The 7,500-nt window shown below is 42.6% G+C and overlaps 6 non-coding genes across 6 annotated transcripts; 3 read left to right on the top strand and 3 right to left on the bottom strand.

The window, feature by feature from the left end:
• Positions 1-536: 536 nt before the first annotated feature.
• Trnar-acg (transfer RNA arginine (anticodon ACG)) lies at positions 537-609 on the bottom strand. Its single transcript has one exon. It is a non-coding gene; the product is annotated as a tRNA-Arg (tRNA).
• Positions 610-1,163: 554 nt separating this feature from the next.
• Positions 1,164-1,236, top strand: Trnar-ucg (transfer RNA arginine (anticodon UCG)). The gene has a single exon. It is a non-coding gene; the product is annotated as a tRNA-Arg (tRNA).
• A 1,616-nt stretch (positions 1,237-2,852) lies between these two features.
• Positions 2,853-2,925, bottom strand: Trnar-acg (transfer RNA arginine (anticodon ACG)). Its single transcript has one exon. It is a non-coding gene; the product is annotated as a tRNA-Arg (tRNA).
• Positions 2,926-3,478: 553 nt separating this feature from the next.
• Positions 3,479-3,551, top strand: Trnar-ucg (transfer RNA arginine (anticodon UCG)). The gene has a single exon. It is a non-coding gene; the product is annotated as a tRNA-Arg (tRNA).
• A 1,616-nt stretch (positions 3,552-5,167) lies between these two features.
• On the bottom strand, positions 5,168-5,240 carry Trnar-acg (transfer RNA arginine (anticodon ACG)). Its single transcript has one exon. It is a non-coding gene; the product is annotated as a tRNA-Arg (tRNA).
• A 553-nt stretch (positions 5,241-5,793) lies between these two features.
• Positions 5,794-5,866, top strand: Trnar-ucg (transfer RNA arginine (anticodon UCG)). Its single transcript has one exon. It is a non-coding gene; the product is annotated as a tRNA-Arg (tRNA).
• Positions 5,867-7,500: the final 1,634 nt, after the last annotated feature.

Genomic DNA, 7,500 nt, shown 5'->3' with positions numbered 1-7,500 from the left:
ACTTAATGGTTGTGATTGAAATATCAAACTTATGCAAACTTATGATTGATTGATAAACTTTGTACTATTTTACAGCCTCGTGTTTGTCAAAGTTAAGCATACTAATTAGGCGAGTTACAGATCTTTATAAAAAGTAATCCCATTCATAACTCAACTAATTAACCATTGATCAACCCCAGCCTTTCCCTGCTACCTATTTAATCCCTGCCCGTGCTTTCATACAGCTGCATTTTATCGGGACTTACACACCTATACATGTGACCCGAATAGTGCGTTCCTGTTGAGTGTCATTGTTATGAATTATTAATCAATTCTACAAAGTCTCCCCAAGGAATGCGATTTCACGGTATCGCTTACAATCGATTTGTCGTGTATGATTTATCCTGGTCACATCAAATCTTCACACCATTTTCCGACAGACAGCCACAGCTCAACTCCATATAGACATCGACGTTCCATGACGTTTCTTCTTTAGTTACATGTTGTGCGGCACAACAGCAGCTTCTGGAAATGAAAAGGAAACACACTAATAATATCGACCCCGCCAGGATTCGAACCTGGAATCCCCTGCTTCGTAGTCAGATGCCTTATCCATTGGGCCACGGGGCCTTCAACTGTCGGTGTAACCTGCCCACAGACTTTTTTGAGAAACAAGATCCCACTTTAAATTCATGGCGAAACTTTTCAATTGTGACTGACGTGAGGACTCTCTGCCTTCCTTCGGTGACTTCCTTCGGTGACGATTTTCAATGCAAAACGCGCGAGAAAGCAGGTTTACCCGGCAAATATTAATTGGGGCAAACACAACTACCATTCAACACTCAGGCCTGGATCATCAGCCTTAAACAGGATTTCTCCCCATCGCAAGGTCCAATAACAACATACACTACCGGCTGGCTTTGTAGTAAACCATTTTGGGCAGCTTTTTAACTTTGTCGCCATTTCTTCTTTTCTTGGGTAAGAGTTCATCAGTTGGTGGTTCCAACCGAATAAAGTTGAAGGCGTACTCTGAATCAATTCTGTAAGGTTGCCATTCCTATTGTTGAACGATTTTGCATATTTGATTTCACTGAGCTAGGCCAACGAAGTCAGGTAATGTTAGCGATGAATATTTCGTTTGACGGAAAGGTGATTGATGACGACCTTTCTCTTTGTGCGAAAGTGGCCTCGTGGCCTAATGGAGAAGGCGTCTGACTTCGGATCAGAAGATTCCAGGTTCGAGTCCTGGCGGGGTCGTGTGCTTGACTTTTGAATCCATTTTGCGCCACAAAGGCAGTGGCCCATCCTTTTACCTCAAAAGAACAATCTGCCTTCCATTGGGGATTTCCTTCAAAGGTCTTCGTCTTGCTCATCTTTTAAAGGAGAATTTCCTTAACTTCAATGACCAACTAAGCATCGGATCTAATTGCTCTGAAAGCAAAATCTAAGCGTTGTCTCAAATTCCACACGTTTCAACTTAAAGACGTCAAACGACAAAACTGAATATCAATTCGTAACTAAGTACAAAGTTTCGATTTTTTCCGACATCCATGGTATACCCTTTGACCATCATCTCTTCCCCTTCCGAGCAAGGTCTCAATATTTTGCGAAATTTCACAAGGTCAGAGACTCAAAGACATAGACAAGGCGCCAACAGGAGCGCTTGTTGAGGTCCCAATCTGTAAGTAATGGTGGATAAAATATGAACGGGAGACCGTTTAGGGGCATTTAAAACCCCGAGGCCCTGGCAAGCCGTTTCAATAAGGCCCATCAAGGTCGGACGCGAACATGTTATCGTACTTGTGAAATGAAACAATAGATTGTGACTTTTACGTTAATCACGTGGGCGTGGAGTTGTCCCATAGGAGGTTTGAAATGTTAAGCATCGAATTTAGCCATTCATTCGCATACAGCTTTTGTAGTAGAAACATAGTTGGTAGGTTTGGCTCTCCAGAGAGTAAAGAAGAAGAGGCCAGTGTAGTGTCGGAGCCACTCCAAAAGCAGCACCATACAACACTAAATGGGGTACAAAAGTCTTCCAGCAATGGCATTAGCGACGGCAAAATAAATGTGCAATGTCTGAACTTGTTGGAGTGGCCGGTCTCAAATGCGAAGATGTTCAAGATGTGACGGTTTCGGTAGAGCACATGTCGCCAAATACACTAAACGTTTGGTTGAGCAAACTGGTTTGTGAAGTGGCCAAGCAAAATGGAGAGCGTTATCTGCCCAATTTGCTTTATTTGTTAGTTTGTGCGATCAACTGACATTTGCGTGAGACTGGAGGAGAGGATGCATTAAACTTTATGAACAAAGCACACAAGAGGAAGGTAAACTGTTACTTAATGGTTGTGATTGAAATATCAAACTTATGCAAACTTATGATTGATTGATAAACTTTGTACTATTTTACAGCCTCGTGTTTGTCAAAGTTAAGCATACTAATTAGGCGAGTTACAGATCTTTATAAGAAGTAATCCCATTCATAACTCAACTAATTAACCATTGATCAACCCCAGCCTTTCCCTGCTACCTATTCAATCCCTGCCCGTGCTTTCATACAGCTGCATTTTATCGGGACTTACACACCTATACATGTGACCCGAATAGTGCGTTCCTGTTGAGTGTCATTGTTATGAATTATTAATCAATTCTACAAAGTCTCCCCAAGGAATGCGATTTCACGGTATCGCTTACAATCGATTTGTCGTGTATGATTTATCCTGGTCACATCAAATCTTCACACCATTTTCCGACAGACAGCCACAGCTCAACTCCATATAGACATCGACGTTCCATGACGTTTCTTCTTTAGTTACATGTTGTGCGGCACAACAGCAGCTTCTGGAAATGAAAAGGAAACACACTAATAATATCGACCCCGCCAGGATTCGAACCTGGAATCCCCTGATTCGTAGTCAGATGCCTTATCCATTGGGCCACGGGGCCTTCAACTGTCGGTACAACCTGCCCACAGACTTTTTTGAGAAACAAGATCCCACTTTAAATTCATGGCGAAACTTTTCAATTGTGACTGACGTGAGGACTCTCTGCCTTCCTTCGGTGACTTCCTTCGGTGACGATTTTCAATGCAAAACGCGCGAGAAAGCAGGTTTACCCGGCAAATATTAATTGGGGCAAACACAACTACCATTCAACACTCAGGCCTGGATCATCAGCCTTAAACAGGATTTCTCCCCATCGCAAGGTCCAATAACAACAACACTACCGGCTGGCTTTGTAGTAAACCATTTTGGGCAGCTTTTTAACTTTGTCGCCATTTCTTCTTTTCTTGGGTAAGAGTTCATCAGTTGGTGGTTCCAACCGAATAAAGTTGAGGGCGTGCTCTGAATCAATTCTGTAAGGTTGCCATTCCTATTGTTGAACGATTTTGCATATTTGATTTCACTGAGCTAGGCCAACGAAGTCAGGTAATGTTAGCGATGAATATTTCGTTTGACGGAAAGGTGATTGATGACGACCTTTCTCTTTGTGCGAAAGTGGCCTCGTGGCCTAATGGAGAAGGCGTCTGACTTCGGATCAGAAGATTCCAGGTTCGAGTCCTGGCGGGGTCGTGTGCTTGACTTTTGAATCCATTTTGCGCCACAAAGGCAGTGGCCCATCCTTTTACCTCAAAAGAACAATCTGCCTTCCATTGGGGATTTCCTTCAAAGGTCTTCGTCGTGCTGAGCTTTTAAAGGAGAAGTTCCTTAACTTCAATGACCAGCTAAGCATCGGATCTAATTGCTCTGAAAGCAAAATCTAAGCGTTGTCTCAAATTCCACACGTTTCAACTTAAAGACGTCAAACGACAAAACTGAATATCAATTCGTAACTAAGTACAAAGTTTCGATTTTTTCCGACATCCATGGTATACCCTTTGACCATCATCTCTTCCCCTTCCGAGCAAGGTCTCAATATTTTGCGAAATTTCACAAGGTCAGAGACTCAAAGACATAGACAAGGCGCCAACAGGAGCGCTTGTTGAGGTCCCAATCTGTAAGTAATGGTGGATAAAATATGAACGGGAGACCGTTTAGGGGCATTTAAAACCCCGAGGCCCTGGCAAGCCGTTTCAATAAGGCCCATCAAGGTCGGACGCGAACATGTTATCGTACTTGTGAAATGAAACAATAGATTGTGACTTTTACGTTAATCACGTGGGCGTGGAGTTGTCCCATAGGAGGTTTGAAATGTTAAGCATCGAATTTAGCCATTCATTCGCATAGAGCTTTTGTAGTAGAAACATAGTTGGTAGGTTTCGCTCTCCAGAGAGTAAAGAAGAAGAGGCCAGTGTAGTGTCGGAGCCACTCCAAAAGCAGCACCATACAACACTAAATGGGGTACAAAAGTCTTCCAGCAATGGCATTAGCGACGGCAAAATAAATGTGCAATGTCTGAACTTGTTGGAGTGGCCGGTCTCAAATGCGAAGATGTTCAAGATGTGACGGTTTCGGTAGAGCACATGTCGCCAAATACACTAAACCTTTGGTTGAGCAAACTGGTTTGTGAAGTGGCCAAGCAAAATGGAGAGCGTTATCTGCCCAATTTGCTTTATTTGTTAGTTTGTGCGATCAACTGACATTTGCGTGAGACTGGAGGAGAGGATGCATTAAACTTTATGAACAAAGCACACAAGAGGAAGGTAAACTGTTACTTAATGGTTGTGATTGAAATATCAAACTTATGCAAACTTATGATTGATTGATAAACTTTGTACTATTTTACAGCCTCGTGTTTGTCAAAGTTAAGCATACTAATTAGGCGAGTTACAGATCTTTATAAGAAGTAATCCCATTCATAACTCAACTAATTAACCATTGATCAACCCCAGCCTTTCCCTGCTACCTATTCAATCCCTGCCCGTGCTTTCATACAGCTGCATTTTATCGGGACTTACACACCTATACATGTGACCCGAATAGTGCGTTCCTGTTGAGTGTCATTGTTATGAATTATTAATCAATTCTACAAAGTCTCCCCAAGGAATGCGATTTCACGGTATCGCTTACAATCGATTTGTCGTGTATGATTTATCCTGGTCACATCAAATCTTCACACCATTTTCCGACAGACAGCCACAGCTCAACTCCATATAGACATCGACGTTCCATGACGTTTCTTCTTTAGTTACATGTTGTGCGGCACAACAGCAGCTTCTGGAAATGAAAAGGAAACACACTAATAATATCGACCCCGCCAGGATTCGAACCTGGAATCCCCTGATTCGTAGTCAGATGCCTTATCCATTGGGCCACGGGGCCTTCAACTGTCGGTACAACCCTGCCCACAGACTTTTTTGAGAAACAAGATCCCACTTAAATTCATGGCGAAAATTTTCAATTGTGACTGACGTGAGGACTCTCTGCCTTCCTTCGGTGACTTCTTCGGTGACGATTTTCAATGCAAAACGCGCGAGAAAGCAGGTTTACCCGGCAAATATTAATTGGGGCAAACACAACTACCATTCAACACTCAGGCCTGGATCATCAGCCTTAAACAGGATTTCTCCCCATCGCAAGGTCCAATAACAACATACACTACCGGCTGGCTTTGTAGTAAACCATTTTGGGCAGCTTTTTAACTTTGTCGCCATTTCTTCTTTTCTTGGGTAAGAGTTCATCAGTTGGTGGTTCCAACCGAATAAAGTTGAGGGCGTGCTCTGAATCAATTCTGTAAGGTTGCCATTGCTATTGTTGAACGATTTTGCATATTTGATTTCACTGAGCTAGGCCAACGAAGTCAGGTAATGTTAGCGATGAATATTTCGTTTGACGGAAAGGTGATTGATGACGACCTTTCTCTTTGTGCGAAAGTGGCCTCGTGGCCTAATGGAGAAGGCGTCTGACTTCGGATCAGAAGATTCCAGGTTCGAGTCCTGGCGGGGTCGTGTGCTTGACTTTTGAATCCATTTTGCGCCACAAAGGCAGTGGCCCATCCTTTTACCTCAAAAGAACAATCTGCCTTCCATTGGGGATTTCCTTCAAAGGTCTTCGTCTTGCTCATCTTTTAAAGGAGAATTTCCTTAACTTCAATGACCAAGTAAGCATCGGATCTAATTGCTCTAAAAGCAAAATCTAAGCGTTGTCTCAAATTCCACACGTTTCAACTTAAAGACGTCAAACGACAAAACTGAATATCAATTCGTAACTAAGTACAAAGTTTCGATTTTTTCCGACAACCATGGTATACCCTTTGACCATCATCTCTTCCCCTTCCGAGCAAGGTCTCAATATTTTGCGAAATTTCACAAGGTCAGAGACTCAAAGACATAGACAAGGCGCCAACAGGAGCGCTTGTTGAGGTCCCAATCTGTAAGTAATGGTGGATAAAATATGAACGGGAGACCGTTTAGGGGCATTTAAAACCCCGAGGCCCTGGCAAGCCGTTTCAATAAGGCCCATCAAGGTCGGACGCGAACATGTTATCGTACTTGTGAAATGAAACAATAGATTGTGACTTTTACGTTAATCACGTGGGCGTGGAGTTGTCCCATAGGAGGTTTGAAATGTTAAGCATCGAATTTAGCCATTCATTCGCATAGAGCTTTTGTAGTAGAAACATAGTTGGTAGGTTTCGCTCTCCAGAGAGTAAAGAAGAAGAGGCCAGTGTAGTGTCGGAGCCACTCCAAAAGCAGCACCATACAACACTAAATGGGGTACAAAAGTCTTCCAGCAATGGCATTAGCGACGGCAAAATAAATGTGCAATGTCTGAACTTGTTGGAGTGGCCGGTCTCAAATGCGAAGATGTTCAAGATGTGACGGTTGCGGTAGAGCACATGTCGCAAAATACACTAAACGTTTGGTTAAGAACACTAGATTGTGAAGTGGCAAAGCAAAATGGAGAGCGTTATCTGCCCAATTTGCTTTATTTGTTAGTTTGTGCGATCAACTGACATTTGCGTGAGACTGGAGGAGAGGATGCATTAAACTTTATGAACAAAGCACACAAGAGGAAGGTAAACTGTTACTTAATGGTTGTGATTGAAATATCAAACTTATGCAAACTTATGATTGATTGATAAACTTTGTACTATTTTACAGCCTCGTGTTTGTCAAAGTTAAGCATACTAATTAGGCGAGTTACAGATCTTTATAAGAAGTATCCCATTCATAACTCAACTAATTAACCATTGATCAACCCCAGCCTTTCCCTGCTACCTATTCAATCCCTGCCCGTGCTTTCATACAGCTGCATTTTATCGGGACTTACACACCTATACATGTGACCCGAATAGTGCGTTCCTGTTGAGTGTCATTGTTATGAATTATTAATCAATTCTACAAAGTCTCCCCAAGGAATGCGATTTCACGGTATCGCTTACAATCGATTTGTCGTGTATGATTTATCCTGGTCACATCAAATCTTCACACCATTTTCCGACAGACAGCCACAGCTCAACTCCATATAGACATCGACGTTCCATGACGTTTCTTCTTTAGTTACATGTTGTGCGGCACAACAGCAGCTTCTGGAAATGAAAAGGAAACACACTAATAATATCGACCCCGCCAGGATTCGA

The sequence above is a fragment of the Montipora capricornis genome, chromosome 1 (genome assembly GCF_036669925.1).
Source record: "Montipora capricornis isolate CH-2021 chromosome 1, ASM3666992v2, whole genome shotgun sequence".
Classification (NCBI taxonomy): Eukaryota; Metazoa; Cnidaria; class Anthozoa; order Scleractinia; family Acroporidae; genus Montipora; species Montipora capricornis.
Note: the sequence above shows the minus strand (reverse complement) of the source record. Positions and strands in the feature narration are given on the sequence as shown.